This window comes from Monodelphis domestica, chromosome 3 (assembly GCF_027887165.1).
Source record: "Monodelphis domestica isolate mMonDom1 chromosome 3, mMonDom1.pri, whole genome shotgun sequence".
Classification (NCBI taxonomy): domain Eukaryota; kingdom Metazoa; phylum Chordata; class Mammalia; order Didelphimorphia; family Didelphidae; genus Monodelphis; species Monodelphis domestica.
In genome coordinates, this window is record NC_077229.1 from 489,752,857 (window position 1) to 489,770,148 (window position 17,292).

Here is a 17,292-nt window from a genome sequence, read left to right on the forward strand (position 1 = left end):
AGGAGATATGGTTGCAATAGAAAGAATGGGGAGTCCTTTACTTTGCAACAGCTAGAAGCCTGCTGGTGAACCTATGGCTCGTGTGCCAAAGACGGCACCCAGAGACCTCTCCTTGGATGTGGGTGTGGAGGATGGTTCCTCTGCAGAGTTGCTTTCCTGCCTCTGAGTTCAGGGTAAACCTTCCCTTTGTCCCCCCTCTGTCTGGGCTTCGGGGCTGCTTGGCTTGGGGAAGGTGTTGGTGTATCCCCTCCCGTAGAGCAGAGGCCGCCCACAGCCCTGAAAAGATCTCCACTTTCTTCTGTCCTTCCCTGCCAGGTGGCAGTGTGGGAGGGTGACCTCAGCCACCAAAAGGTAACCAGGCTCCCTCTGGCCCCTGCTCCCACCCCATGGGAATGGCAGCCCAATAGGCAGGCGGGACTGGGTGTAGGGGAAGGTCCCTGGCCTCAGGAGGTAGCTTTCTCCAGGCATGGGCTGGCTGGGTGCTGGCCCCACTCCCAAATGGTGAGTGCGGGGAGCAGGGTCTCTGAGTTGACTACCCTCTGGGCTTGCGCCACCTGCTCAGCCCACGGCCAGGCAGCAGCCCCCTCACTCAGCCAGCCCCCAACGCAGCTGGGTGCAAGGGCAGGTCCCTATGGCTACAGGAGTTGGCTTGCCCAGGCTCCAGCCAGCTGGGAGCCCTCATCCCCCCCCAAAGCCCCTCTGTCCAATGCTGGGGAGAGGGATGTGACACATTGTTGCAGTGTGGGCAGGGCAAAGCAGGGGATGGGGATCCGGGCACCAAGTCTGGAGGTGGGGTGGGGGAAGGCACCTCACAGTCCCCAAAAGTGTTTCCAAAAGTTTCCAAAAGACTCAACCATCACTGACCTAGAATCACTGCCCAACCCTAGTTTTCAAGGAATCCCCATGTGCTCCTCATGTTGTTCCTTGAGAAAATTCTCAATCCTCGCTATATTTCTCCTTAAACTTCTTCCTGCATGAAATCACAGGCATCAAAATGTGTGCTTCATGCAACAGTTTTTCAGTGACAAGGCTTAAGTTCCCTTCCTTGCCTTCCTCTCCCCCATATGGCCAGAACTTGCATCCAGGATTCGTTCTGTTCCCCCGAAAGCACCAGATCATGCCTGCCTCCCATGATTAGATTTTTCTAGTTGGGATTGATGTGGGTGATAAAAGTCTCAGCTTTGTAGAATAAGCCCAGGCTATGAGCTCTGAGAGGATGATTACAAGAGAAAAGTAGCTCTCTGTAGAACTGTCTCTCCAAGTTGTATTGGAGGAGTGGCCAAGCAGTCCAGCATCTTTAGCAACAACATCCCAAATAGAAGCGTGCAGAACTAGACAGGAGAAACAATGGAAGGAGAAAAGAAATGTGGTTTTACAAACACTGTTCAACAAGAACCAAAATGCATTTTGATTCTGTATCTGTCGAGCCCATGTTGGACGTGAGAATCGGTGGCCCTTTGGGAAAGGTATTCCCTGAAGGACTGAACTCTTGAAAGCCTGTTTGTTTTGGGGCTGCAACCATTGAAGTTGTTGTTTTTTTCAGTATATCCTTTCTGAGGAGGAAAGAGATGCAAGGGAGGAGCTCCTGACCCAAGTTGAAATCCAAGGGAGCATCAACAAAATCAACAGTAAGTGATGTCATTTTGTGAAGGAAGTGCGAGGTGATAGACTTTTGTTCCCTCAAGTCCCCTGAAGTTGTGTGGCATCCTTTTCCTCTTTCTGCCTTCTGCTTTTGACATTGTTTTTGTGGAGGACTTTCGTGCGAGTCCATTCATGAGGCTCGGGGGCTTCTCATGGTTTGAAACCTCCCCAACTCCCATGGGATGAAATCTGTGACCTTGTCCACTGTAGCTGCTCCGCAACTATTTGGCCCCTTTTGTTGTGCCGGAAGGCTGAGACACGCCATCTGCCCCTTTCCATCAAGGATCATTCATCTCTGATGTGGTCTAGGTATTGTAGACCTCTCCGTGGTCAGGGTAAGTGGTGATTGGCTAGGCTGGTGCTGCCCGGAAGAGTAGTGATCGTTAAACCCCCAATCCCTGAGCGATTCAAGGGGAAACACCAGCAAGTACATAAAGTGTGATTCTGACTGCCATCTGACTGCCTCCTTGTCCTCCAGGGCTCGCTGCTGTCGATGAGATCAATGCTGTGATTCGGGAAGGTATTCCCAGTAACACCGTGATGGCACTCATGAAACCTGAGGCCCAGCTCCCGACCGTTCATCCCTTTGCTGCTGTTCTGTATCAGGATGAACTGTTCAACCTTCAGGAACAGAGCTCTTTGGTAAGTGCAGGAGGTCTGTGGCTGCATGAGTGACTCGGGGGCTGGAGCATTGCTTGGGAAGGGCAGAATCCACTTGAAAATGAGGTGTTGCTCTGAGATCATGGCAGAAGGGGAAGAAAGCTGCTGGGACTTTGCGGCCATCCATAGGATCTAGTTGCCCTTCACTTAAAGTAGTGATTCCCCAGAAAGCATAGGCACTGCGTCGTCGGGACTGCCATGACGGCTGGTCCCGTGGAGGGAGCATTGGACCGGGGGTCCTGCAGACTTCGGTTCCCGTGTGGCCTGGTTGCCTTTGGTAGCTGGCTGATCGCGAGCTTCACACCAATGGCCTAGCCCTTACTTACCCCTTTTCTGCCTTGGAAGCTCTCCTGAGCATTGATTCCAAGACAGAAGGGAAGGGATTGACCAAACAGACTGAGATGGAACAGTCAGTGAGGCAAGCAGGAGGAACACCGGCCCGGGGCGATACCCTGAAACGTTAGGGCCCTGTGACCTTACTGAAGGTCCCGAAGCCCCGTCGCCTAGGCCTTCGCATTCTTTTACCTTGGAACCTAAGCACTCTATCGGTGTCACAAGAGAAGGTAAGGGTTGAAGAAAAAGCCTTTCTCTTTCTGCAAGCACTCTGTCGGGAGTAATAGCACAGCTACTTGCCAGCTTATCATCCCGTGTGGCCCTGATAGTCAGCTTGTCGAATTATCAGCTGTTGGCAATATTAGGGACTACACTGGCATTCCTTCTTATGCATCCTTGTTCTTCTTCTCATCCACCTACCTATTGACTTCCTTTTCTTCAACTGTGACCATGGCACCTTTGGCAGCAAGGTGTTTCAAGCAGGTTTTTCGTTTTTGTGTTTCGTGGGGATTTTAAGAATTGATACTTTGTATAATGCCGTGACAATTCTCCTGAAGGACATATGTTTTGCTCCAGAACTACTTGGCCCCCGAGGAGCTGTCCACGACAGTAGAGAAGGTGTCAGCCATTGCTCTGCTTAACCAGGCGTTGGAAACCGAGGATCTTGAGTTGACCCAGGATCGTCTCAGAAATCCCTCAATTGACTTCAATAACCTGGATGAAGCACACTTGGAACGGTAAGGGATCCCTCATTCCTTTCAGCTCTTTGTCAGTGGTACCGGTGAGATTCTGGAATCATTGGCTCCAGGGACCTGTAATCTCAAGGATGGAGTCCTTCCTGTCAAAGCCCTTTGGAAATGTTTTTGGTTTCCTGATCGGCCATATTCTAAGTGGTCATGAAGAGCTAAGAGTGCTCGTGGACGTTGTCTTGGTTGTATTTGCTTTTTCCGAAAAGGTGGACTTCTTCCTTTCAACTGTGGGGGATATAAGGGAAGCTGCCACCGTAACCTACACGTTTGCCATGCTTTCAGGTAGAGTGGCTACCTTGGGCTTTTTTTTTCAGTAAGAAAGGTCCGGTGACAAGCTCAGGAAGAAGTCAGCAGGACCTGCTTTTGAGTCCTCTGTGGCCTGCATGAGCCAGACCATGTTGAGCTCTCAGTGTTTAAGGAGCCTCTCTGCACTGGTAGATCTGATCACTGTCAGGCATCCTGCATTATCTCCAACCATCTGTCCCATCACCTACTCTAATAGGGGGCAAAGCAGACATTGAGAAGAGGGGGCTTCCTTTTGCTATTTCCTTGGGACAGCCCTGAACAGGGTCCTAGCTGGCACGTGCCCATGTTCAGCTGCTGTTCCTTTCATTTGATGCTGCCAGAACTCACTCCTGGACAGCAAAGACACTGGAGCCATTAGTGCAGGATGGATGGATGTTCTAAACCAAAGTGAAAAGTTTGAGAAAGAAACATACCTGCATGTGGAAGAGGGCAAGGCCAGGATACTTTTTAGTCAGGCTCTATGGGATTGTCCTCATTTGTGTTGGTGACCCCCCCGAGGGGAGATATTGCTGGTCCTCTCCCAGTGTTAACAGTTATAAAATGCCCCACCTTACCCCCCATCCCCTCACCGCCCACCCTGAAGGTGAGCAAAAGTTCTCCAGAGGACAGATTTGTTAGCGGTTCCCTACCCCAGCCACCTCTGCACCAGAGAAGGAAGCTGAGGCTTAGATAGGTTTGTTGGCTTCGCCTGTGATCCCATTGGTAGTAGATGGCCGATTAAGGATGAAAAACGAAAGGAAACCAAAATTACCCTTTGCTTTAAATCTTGGGATCTGTCTTAGGCTTTGGTTCTGAGGCCAAAGAGCAGTAAGGGCTAGAGAAGGCAGGCGAAGTGACTTCTCCATGGTTAGGCAGCTAGGAAGTGTCTGGGGTCCTCCTTGAATCAAAGACCTCCCCTCTCTCAGCCTGACTCTCAATACCCCAAGCCACCTAGAGTCAGGATTTTCATCCAGCTCTTCTGACTCCAAATTCCACAGTCAGAAGAATAAGGAAACCAACTGTGTGTAGAAAACCATGGCTCTGTGACTGCGATGGAGATAATCCTTTCCGACCTGAGACCACTTTGCCCCTTCTGGCCTTGACACTCTCAGAGTGGGATTAGCCAGGTCCACAAGGTCAGAGAGAAACTGCTTTTCTCTTGTCAACTCTGGTGCATTCTGCATGCCCAGAATCTCTTAGATCTGCAGGCCATCGAAATGACTCCCAGGCAAGTGGGGCCGTTCTTCAGCTCTCACTTGGACAACAGCAATGCCTTTTGTTTCTTCTTTTCCATGTTGTTAATCCCTCTCCTCCTGTTGTTTCTAAGACAGAAGAACAAGAAGGGCTGGGCAAGTGGGCGCTACGATTTACAGAGACTTTAGTTCTGTCAGGGCAGGACAGCTACGCGAGACGTCCCTTCCCTGAGCCTTCCCTTTGTGGGCATGCCCCCACCTGGAAGTCATTTTCTGTGTGCTGTAAATAGCTGTCCATCCCTGTGTAAGTCCTACGGAGGTGCGGGTTCCTTGTGGTCAGAGGCTCTTTGGGGTGGCCATGGCGTCATCTAGACACTCGAGTCCCCACAGGGCTTTTCCATTTGTAACGTCATCGTTTTACACATGCTTCTCAGGTGAATGTCACGGAAGGGCGACAAACCCTGCTGCCTGCCTGTTCTCCTACTCTTCCCATAGGTCGCTCTCCCAGTATCTGTCGTGTTTCGTCAACTGAAAGGGACATTTAAAGATAATGGATGTTTGGTGACTTTTGTCTTCCCCAGGTACGCTAGCAGGCTCATGTCCATCAAAAGAGAAGCCTCATCTCAAGGACAGGATAACCTGAGGAGGGATGAAATGCAGAATCAAATCGATAGGGTCAATGAGGAAATTCAAGAAGCTGAAATTCAAGCAGAAGAAAGTAAGTGCAGTCAGTTTGGTTTTGCAGAATGCTTGCGAATGTCGATCTTCTGGATAATTCGAGGCTTGACCTTTAGCCAATGGTTTCCTCAATTTTTAACTCCAGTCCTATTTGGGGGTGCGGGGAACTTGTCCTAATGTGTCTTATTACATGATTTTTGTCTTAGTTCATGGAAAGTGAATCAATACAAATATTGGTTGCCAGGCAGCAGAGCGGTAAGGGCTAGGCAAGTGGAGTTCCATGACTTTCGCAAGGTTAGGAAAAGGTAGGAAAGTATGTGATGCCGGATCTGAATCCAGGGCTTCTCAAGTCCAGGTTCCTCACTCTTATCCACAGCCACTGACCTTCCCCTCTAGATGATATCGAAAGGTGACTTTTTCATGGCAATGACTATAACTTCATCCTCTTGGCCGTGGCGCTCTGTTCATCATTTTGATCACAGATGATGAAAGAAATGTAAAGGATGCGGGATATTGGACTAAAGTCTTCCTCGGCCGAGGAACATTCTGGAATAATGAGGAAATATCTGATGTGTGGCTCAGTGCCTAAAGTGCTGACTGCATAGTGAGGAAGGCTGGAGTTCAAGTCATGTCTCAGCTACTGCCTCGTGATATGCCCCTGGGCCAATGATTGAGCCTCTGGCCGAGGTTCCTCCACGCCAATATTGGGGAAATAATAGTAGCTACCTCTCAGGGTTGTGGTCAGGATGAAAGGGAGATGATATTTATGCAGCACCGAGCAGCACTGTGCGTGTCACCTAGTAGGGGCAGAATGTATTCTTGTTCCCTTTCCTTGAGTCAGTAACCTTAGATTCCTGCGAGGATCAAAATGGATCAAAATCAGGAGTCTGCATTTCTGGTCCCAGCTATACCACTAAGGCCTTTGGGACTGTTGGAAAAATGATTTGTTCTCCATGGGCCTCAATTTCTTAATCTGTTTTGGGAGGGTTTTGCAGGACTTTGCAGCTCTCAGGTCCTCTGTGGGATATTTCCAGGTTTATGTTGTTATATTTGCCTTTCCCACCTCTCATCTTTGTAATGAAATCATCCCTGCCCTGGTTTACCCTTCTTTGACTTGTCAGCAGCCACTCATCATCATTTCTCTCAAGTCTCAGAGGTTGTGAGGCATCCTTTTCCTCTTCTCGTCTCATGATTTCGACGTAGTTTTGTTGGCGGACGTCCATGTGCGTCGATGTTCAAGGCTTTGGGCTCTTCTCGAGCTTTGACATGTGCCCTGCTCTCTTGCAATGCTATGTGTCACCTTGTCAGCTGTAGCTGCTCCAAATCTTTTTGGCCCCTTTTGATGGGCAGGTTGCCTGAGACACCATCTTCATCTTTTCATCAAGGATCACTCATCTCTGATATGGTCAGGGTCTTGTAGCCCTGCCTGGTCAGGGTTAGTGCTGATTGACAGTTTTCTGTGAGACAGGACTGAAACGGAATTTGAGCATCTTTTTTTCCTAAACCTTGATGTTGAAAAAGATGGAGAGCCCAATATTGTACGGCTTCGTCATGGGTTGTCTTGTTTTTGTTCTTTTGTAACATGCCCAGCCTCCCGAACCCCGAGGTTGCCCCTTTTAGGCACCACAGGGTTATTTTCCCATTCTTCCATTGCTCAGGAATTTGCGGAATCTGCCAGGCAAATTGCCTGTGTTGCGTAGAGAGCCTAGTGTTGGATTTGGGCAAGAAGACCTTGGGTGGAAATCTCGTCTAACATTTCCCTGCATCAAGGCAGCCTCTGATTGAGAGTGGAAAGGGCCCTTATTGGTCAAGCAATTCCACCCCACCCCCAACTCAGGCCAAAAGATTTGAAATGGCTTGCACAAATACTCTATCGCTTCTGCTTTCCTGTAGCCTCCCTAAATATCCTTGGAGGTTCACTCGTTTTTAAGGTCCCTCTCAATTGTTGTCCTCAGCGACAAGAATCCTGGAACTGAGAAGCAGTTTCTATGTCAATTATCAAGGATGAAGCTCAGCTAACATAGGCAGAGCTTTAATTTCCTCTTTGCAACCCATGAGAGCATGTAGATTATTTCTTTTACAGTCATCATCAGCCAAACCAAGAAAACAAGAGGATGTAGGAAAGTGGGAAATGTCGTAATGATGGTAGTTCTTAACAAGCAACAGCCATGAAAGCCATATGGCCTATTGTGTATAGACCACGGCCTCAGATCGTTTTCAGCTATGTAACGCTGAGCACATAATCTCAATATTTGTAGACTTCTGGACCAACAGCTTCAGGGCAGCTAAGGGACTCAGTGGACAGAAAAGGCTTGGAGACAGGAGGTGTGCTGAGTTCCAAGGTGACTGGGGACAGGATCTAGCTGTGTGACCCTGGTCAATTCTCTTTGCCACAATAACCTAGGCCTTCCCGCTCTTCTGCCTGGCAACTAATACATAGTATTGAGTCTCAGACAGAAGGTAAGGGCTCAAAAATGGACACCCCCCCCCTCCGCAGCCCCCCACACACACCCAAGACATTGAATGCAAAGTCATTCTTCTTTAGTTTAATGTGGACAATCATTTAAGGTAAAAGGAGGCCGGCTTTTTTCATCCCAATGTGTCTCTCATTAGCTTTTGTGGCTTTAAAAACAAATGCCTTGTATTCCTCTCCCATGTTCAGTGCATGCTGCAGTCATTGCCATCAATGAAGCCATTAAGAAGGGCATCGCAGAAGAGACTCTTGTAACTCTCAAGAATCCCAAAGCCTTTTTAACGTCTGTGGATGATAACCTGGCTGCGAATTATCAAAAGGAACTTTGGGAAGCCAAGCAGCAGAAAGAAGAGAAGGTACTTTATTCGCTAAGGATTAAACGTAAAACATAGTTAAGGGTGTTCCTGGGTGCTGGAAATAGAACAGTTGTCAGCTGATAAACAGTGACTACCAGGGAGATATTTGAAGTCTTACTTCTTAGTAGGAAACAAGCCAGGGCACAGAGAAGAGGATTTGAAGGTAGATAATGAGGTAAAAGAAGGTCTCAAATGCATGAGGAACTTGCAGTTTTGTCAAAGCTCACCAGAAAAGTACTAGGAGATATGGTTGCAATAGAAAGAATGGGGAGTCCTTTACTTTGCAACAGCTAGAAGCCTGCTGGTGAACCTATGGCTCGTGTGCCAAAGACGGCACCCAGAGACCTCTCCTTGGATGTGGGTGTGGAGGATGGTTCCTCTGCAGAGTTGCTTTCCTGCCTCTGAGTTCAGGGTAAACCTTCCCTTTGTCCCCCCTCTGTCTGGGCTTCGGGGCTGCTTGGCTTGGGGAAGGTGTTGGTGTATCCCCTCCCGTAGAGCAGAGGCCGCCCACAGACCTGAAAAGATCTCCACTTTCTTCTGTCCTTCCCTGCCAGGTGGCAGTGTGGGAGGGTGACCTCAGCCACCAAAAGGTAACCAGGCTCCCTCTGGCCCCTGCTCCCACCCCATGGGAATGGCAGCCCAATAGGCAGGCGGGACTGGGTGTAGGGGAAGGTCCCTGGCCTCAGGAGGTAGCTTTCTCCAGGCATGGGCTGGCTGGGTGCTGGCCCCACTCCCAAATGGTGAGTGCGGGGAGCAGGGTCTCTGAGTTGACTACCCTCTGGGCTTGCGCCACCTGCTCAGCCCACGGCCAGGCAGCAGCCCCCTCACTCAGCCAGCCCCCAACGCAGCTGGGTGCAAGGGCAGGTCCCTATGGCTACAGGAGTTGGCTTGCCCAGGCTCCAGCCAGCTGGGAGCCCTCATCCCCCCCCAAAGCCCCTCTGTCTAATGCTGGGGAGAGGGATGTGACACATTGTTGCAGTGTGGGCAGGGCAAAGCAGGGGATGGGGATCCGGGCACCAAGTCTGGAGGTGGGGTGGGGGAAGGCACCTCACAGTCCCCAAAAGTGTTTCCAAAAGTTTCCAAAAGACTCAACCATCACTGACCTAGAATCACTGCCCAACCCTAGTTTTCAAGGAATCCCCATGTGCTCCTCATGTTGTTCCTTGAGAAAATTCTCAATCCTCGCTATATTTCTCCTTAAACTTCTTCCTGCATGAAATCACAGGCATCAAAATGTGTGCTTCATGCAACAGTTTTTCAGTGACAAGGCTTAAGTTCCCTTCCTTGCCTTCCTCTCCCCCATATGGCCAGAACTTGCATCCAGGATTCGTTCTGTTCCCCCGAAAGCACCAGATCATGCCTGCCTCCCATGATTAGATTTTTCTAGTTGGGATTGATGTGGGTGATAAAAGTCTCAGCTTTGTAGAATAAGCCCAGGCTATGAGCTCTGAGAGGATGATTACAAGAGAAAAGTAGCTCTCTGTAGAACTTTCTCTCCAAGTTGTATTGGAGGAGTGGCCAAGCAGTCCAGCATCTTTAGCAACAACATCCCAAATAGAAGCGTGCAGAACTAGACAGGAGAAACAATGGAAGGAGAAAAGAAATGTGGTTTTACAAACACTGTTCAACAAGAACCAAAGTGCATTTTGATTCTGTATCTATCGAGCCCATGTTGGACGTGAGAATCGGTGGCCCATTGGGAAAGGTATTCCCTGAAGAACTGAACTCTTGAAAGCCTGTTTGCTTTTGGGCTGCAACCATTGAAGTTGTTGTTTTTTCAGTATATCCTTTCTGAGGAGGAAAGAGATGCAAGGGAGGAGCTCCTGACCCAAGTTGAAATCCAAGGGATCATCAACGAAGTCAACAGTAAGTGATGTCATTTTGTGAAGGAAGTGCGAGGTGATAGACTTTTGTTCCCTCAAGTCCCCTGAAGTTGTGTGGCATCCTTTTCCTCTTTCTGCCTTCTGCTTTTGACATTGTTTTTGTGGAGGACTTTCGTGCGAGTCCATTGATGAGGCTCGGGGGGCTTCTCATGGTTTGAAACCTCCCCAACTCCCATGGGATGAAATCTGTGACCTTGTCCACTGTAGCTGCTCCGCAACTATTTGGCCCCTTTTGTTGTGCCGGAAGGCTGAGACATGCCATCTGCCCCTTTCCATCAAGGATCATTCATCTCTGATGTGGTCTAGGTATTGTAGACCTCTCCGTGGTCAGGGTAAGTGGTGATTGGCTAGGCTGGTGCTGCCCGGAAGAGTAGTGATCGTTAAACCCCCAATCCCTGAGCGATTCAAGGGGAAACACCAGCAAGTACATAAAGTGTGATTCGGACTGCCATCTGACTGCCTCCTTGTCCTCCAGGGCTCGCTGCTGTCGATGAGATCAATGCTGTGATTCGGGAAGGTCATCCCAGTAACACCGTGATGGCACTCATGAAACCTGAGGCCCAGCTCCCGACCGTTCATCCCTTTGCTGCTGTTCTGTATCAGGATGAACTGTTCAACCTTCAGGAACAGAGCTCTTTGGTAAGTGCAGGAGGTCTGTGGCTGCATGAGTGACTCAGAGGCTGGAGCATTGCTTGGGAAGGGCAGAATCCACTTGAAAATGAGGTGTTGCTCTGAGATCATGGCAGAAGGGGAAGAAAGCTGCTGGGACTTTGCGGCCATCCATAGGATCTAGTTGCCCTTCACTTAAAGTAGTGATTCCCCAGAAAGCATAGGCACTGCGTCGTCGGGACTGCCATGACGGCTGGTCCCGTGGAGGGAGCATTGGACCGGGGGTCCTGCAGCCTTCGGTTCCCGTGTGGCCTGGTTGCCTTTGGTAGCTGGCTGATCGCGAGCTTCACGCCAATGGCCCAGCCCTTACTTACCACTTTTCTGCCTTGGAAGCTCTCCTGAGCATTGATTCCAAGACAGAAGGGAAGGGATTGACCAAACAGACTGAGATGGAACAGTCAGTGAGGCAAGCCGGAGGAACACCGGCCCGGGGCGATACCCTGAAACGTTAGGGCTCTGTGACCTTACTGAAGGTCCCGAAGCCCCGTCGCCTAGGCCTTCGCATTCTTTTACCTTGGAACCTATCGGTGTCACAAGAGAAGGTAAGGGTTGAAGAAAAAGCCTTTCTCTTTCTGCAAGCACTCTGTCGGGAGTAATAGCACAGCTACTTGCCAGCTTATCATCCCGTGTGGCCCTGATAGTCAGCTTGTCGAATTATCAGCTGTTGGCAATATTAGGGACTACACTGGCATTCCTTCTTATGCATCCTTGTTCTTCTTCTCATCCACCTCCCTATTGACTTCCTTTTCTTCAATTGTGACCATGGCACCTTTGGCAGCAAGGTGTTTCAAGCAGGTTTTTCGTTTTTGTGTTTCGTGGGGATTTTAAGAATTGATACTTTGTATAATGCCGTGACAATTCTCCTGAAGGACATATGTTTTGCTCCAGAACTACTTGGCCCCCGAGGAGCTGTCCACGACAGTAGAGAAGGTGTCAGCCGTTGCTCTGCTTAACCAGGTGTTGGAAACCGAGGATCTTGAGTTGACCCAGGATCGTCTCAGAAATCCCTCAATTGACTTCAATAACCTGGATGAAGCACACTTGGAACGGTAAGGGATCCCTCATTCCTTTCAGCTCTTTGTCAGTGGTACCGGTGACATTCTGGAATCATTGGCTCCAGGGACCTGTAATCTCAAGGATGGAGTCCTTCCTGTCAAAGCCCTTTGGAAATGTTTTTGGTTTCCTGATCGGCCATATTCTAAGTGGTCATGAAGAGCTAAGAGTGCTCGTGGACGTTGTCTTGGTTGTATTTGCTTTTCCGAAAAGGTGGACTTGTTCCTTTCAACTGTGGGGGATATGAGGGAAGCTGCCACCGTAACCTACACCTTTGCCATGCTTTCAGGTAGAGTGGCTACCTTGGGCTTTCTGTCCAGTAAGAGAGGTCCTGTGACAAGCTCAGGAAGAAGTCAGCAGGACCTGCTTTTGAGTCCTCTGTGGCCTGCGTGAGCCAGACCATGTTGAGCTCTCAGTGTTTAAGGAGCCTCTCTGCACTGGTAGATCTGATCACTGTCAGGCATCCTGCATTATCTCCAACCATCTGTCCCATTACCTGCTCTAATAGGGGGCAAAGCAGACATTGAGAAGAGGGGGCTTCCTTTTGCTATTTCCTTGGGACAGCCCTGAACAGGGTCCTAGCTGGCACGTGCCCATGTTCAGCTGCTGTTCCTTTCATTTGATGCTGCCAGAACTCACTCCTGGACAGCAAAGACACTGGAGCCATTAGTGCAGGATGGATGGATGTTCTAAACCAAAGTGAAAAGTTTGAGAAAGAAACATACCTGCATGTGGAAGAGGGCAAGGCCAGGATACTTTTTAGTCAGGCTCTACGGGATTGTCCTCATTTGTGTTGGTGCCCCCCCCGAGGGGAGATATTGCTGGTCCTCTCCCAGTGTTAACAGTTATAAAATGCCCCACCTTACCCCCCATCCCCTCATCGCCCACCCTGAAGGTGAGCAAAAGTTCTCCAGAGGACAGATTTGTTAGCGGTTCCCTACCCCAGCCACCTCTGCACCAGAGAAGGAAGCTGAGGCTTAGATAGGTTTGTTGGCTTCGCCTGTGATCCCATTTGTAGTAGATGGCCGATTAAGGATGAAAAACGAAAGGAAACCAAAATTACCCTTTGCTTTAAATCTTGGCATCTGTCTTAGGCTTTGGTTCTGAGGCCAAAGAGCAGTAAGGGCTAGAGAAGGCAGGCGAAGTGACTTCTCCATGGTTAGGCAGCTAGGAAGTGTCTGGGGTCCTCCTTGAATCGAAGACCTCCCGTCTCTCAGCCTGACTCTCAATACCCCAAGCCACCTAGAGTCAGGATTTTCATCCAGCTCTTCTGACTCCAAATTCCACAGTCAGAAGAATAAGGAAACCAACTGTGTGTAGAAAACCATGGCTCTGTGACTGCGATGGAGATAATCCTTTCCGACCTGAGACCACTTTGCCCCTTCTGGCCTTGACACTCTCACAGTGGGATTAGCCAGGTCCACAAGGTCAGAGAGAAACTGCTTTTCTCTTGTCAACTCTGGTGCATTCTGCATGCCCAGAATCTCTTAGATCTGCAGGCCATCGAAATGACTCCCAGGCAAGTGGGGCCGTTCTTCAGCTCTCACTTGGACAACAGCAATGCCTTTTGTTTCTTCTTTTCCATGTTGTTAATCCCTCTCCTCCTGTCGTTTCTAAGACAGAAGAACAAGAAGGGCTGGGCAAGTGGGCGCTACGATTTACAGAGACTTTAGTTCTGTCAGGGCAGGACAGCTACGCGAGACGTCCCTTCCCTGAGCCTTCCCTTTGTGGGCATGCCCCCACCTGGAAGTCATTTTCTGTGTGCTGTAAATAGCTGTCCATCCCTGTGTAAGTCCTACGGAGGTGCGGGTTCCTTGTGGTCAGAGGCTCTTTGGGGTGGCCATGGCGTCCTCTAGACACTCGAGTCCCCACAGGGCTTTTCCCTTTGCAACGTCATCGTTTTACACATGCTTCTCGGGTAAATGTCACGGAAGGGCGACAAACCCTGCTGCCTGCCTGTTCTCCTACTCTTCCCATAGGTCGCTCTCCCAGTATCTGTCGTGTTTCGTCAACTGAAAGGGACATTTAAAGATAATGGATGTTTGGTGACTTTTGTCTTCCCCAGGTACGCTAGCAGGCTCATGTCCATCAAAAGAGAAGCCTCATCTCAAGGACAGGATAACCTGAGGAGGGATGAAATGCAGAATCAAATCGATAGGGTCAATGAGGAAATTCAAGAAGCTGAAATTCAAGGAGAAGAAAGTAAGTGCAGTCAGTTTGGTTTTGCAGAATGCTTGCGAATGTCGGTCTTCTGGATAATTCGAGGCTTGACCTTTAGCCAATGGTTTCCTCAATTTTTAACTCCAGTCCTATTTGGGGTGTGGGGAACTTGTCCTAATGTGTCTTATTGCATGATTTTTGTCTTAGTTCATGGAAAGTGAATCAATACAAATATTGGTTGCCAGGCAGCAGAGCGGTAAGGGCTAGGCAAGTGGAGTTCCATGACTTTCGCAAGGTTAGGAAAAGGTAGGAAAGTATGTGATGCCGGATCTGAATCCAGGGCTTCTCAAGTCCAGGTTCCTCACTCTTATCCACAGCCACTGACCTTCCCCTCTAGATGATATCGAAAGGTGACTTTTTCATGGCAATGACTATAACTTCATCCTCTTGGCCGTGGCGCTCTGTTCATCATTTTGATCACAGATGATGAAAGAAATGTAAAGGATGCGGGATATTGGACTAAAGTCTTCCTCGGCCGAGGAACATTCTGGAATAATGAGGAAATATCTGATGTGTGGCTCAGTGCCTAAAGTGCTGACTGCATAGTGAGGAAGGCTGGAGTTCAAGTCATGTCTCAGCTACTGCCTCGTGATATGCCCCTGGGCCAATGATTGAGCCTCTGGCCGAGGTTCCTCCACGCCAATATTGGGGAAATAATAGTAGCTACCTCTCAGGGTTGTGGTCAGGATGAAAGGGAGATGATATTTATGCAGCACCGAGCAGCACTGTGCGTGTCACCTAGTAGGGGCAGAATGTATTCTTGTTCCCTTTCCTTGAGTCAGTAACCTTAGATTCCTGCGAGGATCAAAATGGATCAAAATCAGGAGTCTGCATTTCTGGTCCCAGCTATACCACTAAGGCCTTTGGGACTGTTGGAAAAATGATTTGTTCTCCATGGGCCTCAATTTCTTAATCTGTTTTGGGAGGGTTTTGCAGGACTTTGCAGCTCTCAGGTCCTCTGTGGGATATTTCCAGGTTTATGTTGTTATATTTGCCTTTCCCACCTCTCATCTTTGTAATGAAATCATCCCTGCCCTGGTTTACCCTTCTTTGACTTGTCAGCAGCCACTCATCATCATTTCTCTCAAGTCTCAGAGGTTGTGAGGCATCCTTTTCCTCTTCTCGTCTCATGATTTCGACGTAGTTTTGTTGGCGGACGTCCATGTGCGTCGATGTTCAAGGCTTTGGGCTCTTCTCGAGCTTTGACATGTGCCCTGCTCTCTTGCAATGCTATGTGTCACCTTGTCAGCTGTAGCTGCTCCAAATCTTTTTGGCCTCTTTTGATGGGCAGGTTGCCTGAGACACCATCTTCATCTTTTCATCAAGGATCACTCATCTCTGATATGGTCAGGGTCTTGTAGCCCTGCCTGGTCAGGGTTAGTGCTGATTGACAGTTTTCTGTGAGACAGGACTGAAACGGAATTTGAGCATCTTTTTTTCCTAAACCTTGATGTTGAAAAAGATGGAGAGCCCAATATTGTACGGCTTCGTCATGGGTTGTCTTGTTTTTGTTCTTTTGTAACATGCCCAGCCTCCCGAACCCCGAGGTTGCCCCTTTTAGGCACCACAGGGTTATTTTCCCATTCTTCCATTGCTCAGGAATTTGCGGAATCTGCCAGGCAAATTGCCTGTGTTGCGTAGAGAGCCTAGTGTTGGATTTGGGCAAGAAGACCTTGGGTGGAAATCTCGTCTAACATTTCCCTGCATCAAGGCAGCCTCTGATTGAGAGTGGAAAGGGCCCTTATTGGTCAAGCAATTCCACCCCACCCCCAACTCAGGCCAAAAGATTTGAAATGGCTTGCACAAATACTCTATCGCTTCTGCTTTCCTGTAGCCTCCCTAAATATCCTTGGAGGTTCACTCGTTTTTAAGGTCCCTCTCAATTGTTGTCCTCAGCGACAAGAATCCTGGAACTGAGAAGCAGTTTCTATGTCAATTATCAAGGATGAAGCTCAGCTAACATAGGCAGAGCTTTAATTTCCTCTTTGCAACCCATGAGAGCATGTAGATTATTCCTTTTACAGTCATCATCAGCCAAACCAAGAAACAAGAGGATGTAGGAAAGTGGGAAATGTCGTAATGATGGTAGTTCTTAACAAGCAACAGCCATGAAAGCCATATGGCCTATTGTGTATAGACCACGGCCTCAGATCGTTTTCAGCTATGTAACGCTGAGCACATAATCTCAATATTTGTAGACTTCTGGACCAACAGCTTCAGGGCAGCTAAGGGACTCAGTGGACAGAAAAGGCTTGGAGACAGGAGGTGTGCTGAGTTCCAAGGTGACTGGGGACAGGATCTAGCTGTGTGACCCTGGTCAATTCTCTTTGCCACAATAACCTAGGCCTTCCCGCTCTTCTGCCTGGCAACTAATACATAGTATTGAGTCTCAGACAGAAGGTAAGGGCTCAAAAATGGACACCCCCCCCTCCGCAGCCCCCCACACACACCCAAGACATTGAATGCAAAGTCATTCTTCTTTAGTTTAATGTGGACAATCATTTAAGGTAAAAGGAGGCCGGCTTTTTTCATCCCAATGTGTCTCTCATTAGCTTTTGTGGCTTTAAAAACAAATGCCTTGTATTCCTCTCCCATGTTCAGTGCATGCTGCAGTCATTGCCATCAATGAAGCCATTAAGAAGGGCATCGCAGAAGAGACTCTTGTAACTCTCAAGAATCCCAAAGCCTTTTTAACGTCTGTGGATGATAACCTGGCTGCGAATTATCAAAAGGAACTTTGGGAAGCCAAGCAGCAGAAAGAAGAGAAGGTACTTTATTCGCTAAGGATTAAACGTAAAACATAGTTAAGGGTGTTCCTGGGTGCTGGAAATAGAACAGTTGTCAGCTGATAAACAGTGACTACCAGGGAGATATTTGAAGTCTTACTTCTTAGTAGGAAACAAGCCAGGGCACAGAGAAGAGGATTTGAAGGTAGATAATGAGGTAAAAGAAGGTCTCAAATGCATGAGGAACTTGCAGTTTTGTCAAAGCTCACCAGAAAAGTACTAGGAGATATGGTTGCAATAGAAAGAATGGGGAGTCCTTTACTTTGCAACAGCTAGAAGCCTGCTGGTGAACCTATGGCTCGTGTGCCAAAGA

The 17,292-nt window shown here is 48.8% G+C and overlaps 1 protein-coding gene across 6 annotated transcripts in view; it reads left to right on the forward strand.

The window, feature by feature from the left end:
* LOC103102343 (ras GTPase-activating-like protein IQGAP2) overlaps positions 1–1,644 on the forward strand; it is a 124,340-nt gene extending 122,696 nt beyond the window's left edge. For 5 of the 6 annotated variants that reach the window (XM_056824769.1, XM_056824768.1, XM_056824771.1 and 2 more), the window contains one exon: positions 1,544–1,643. The gene's annotated coding sequence lies outside the window, so the exon portion shown is untranslated. Of the gene's footprint in view, positions 1–1,543 lie in introns of all 6 variants that reach the window. The other variant, XM_056824770.1, reaches the window with a different exon arrangement.
* The last annotated feature ends 15,648 nt before the right edge of the window (positions 1,645–17,292 follow it).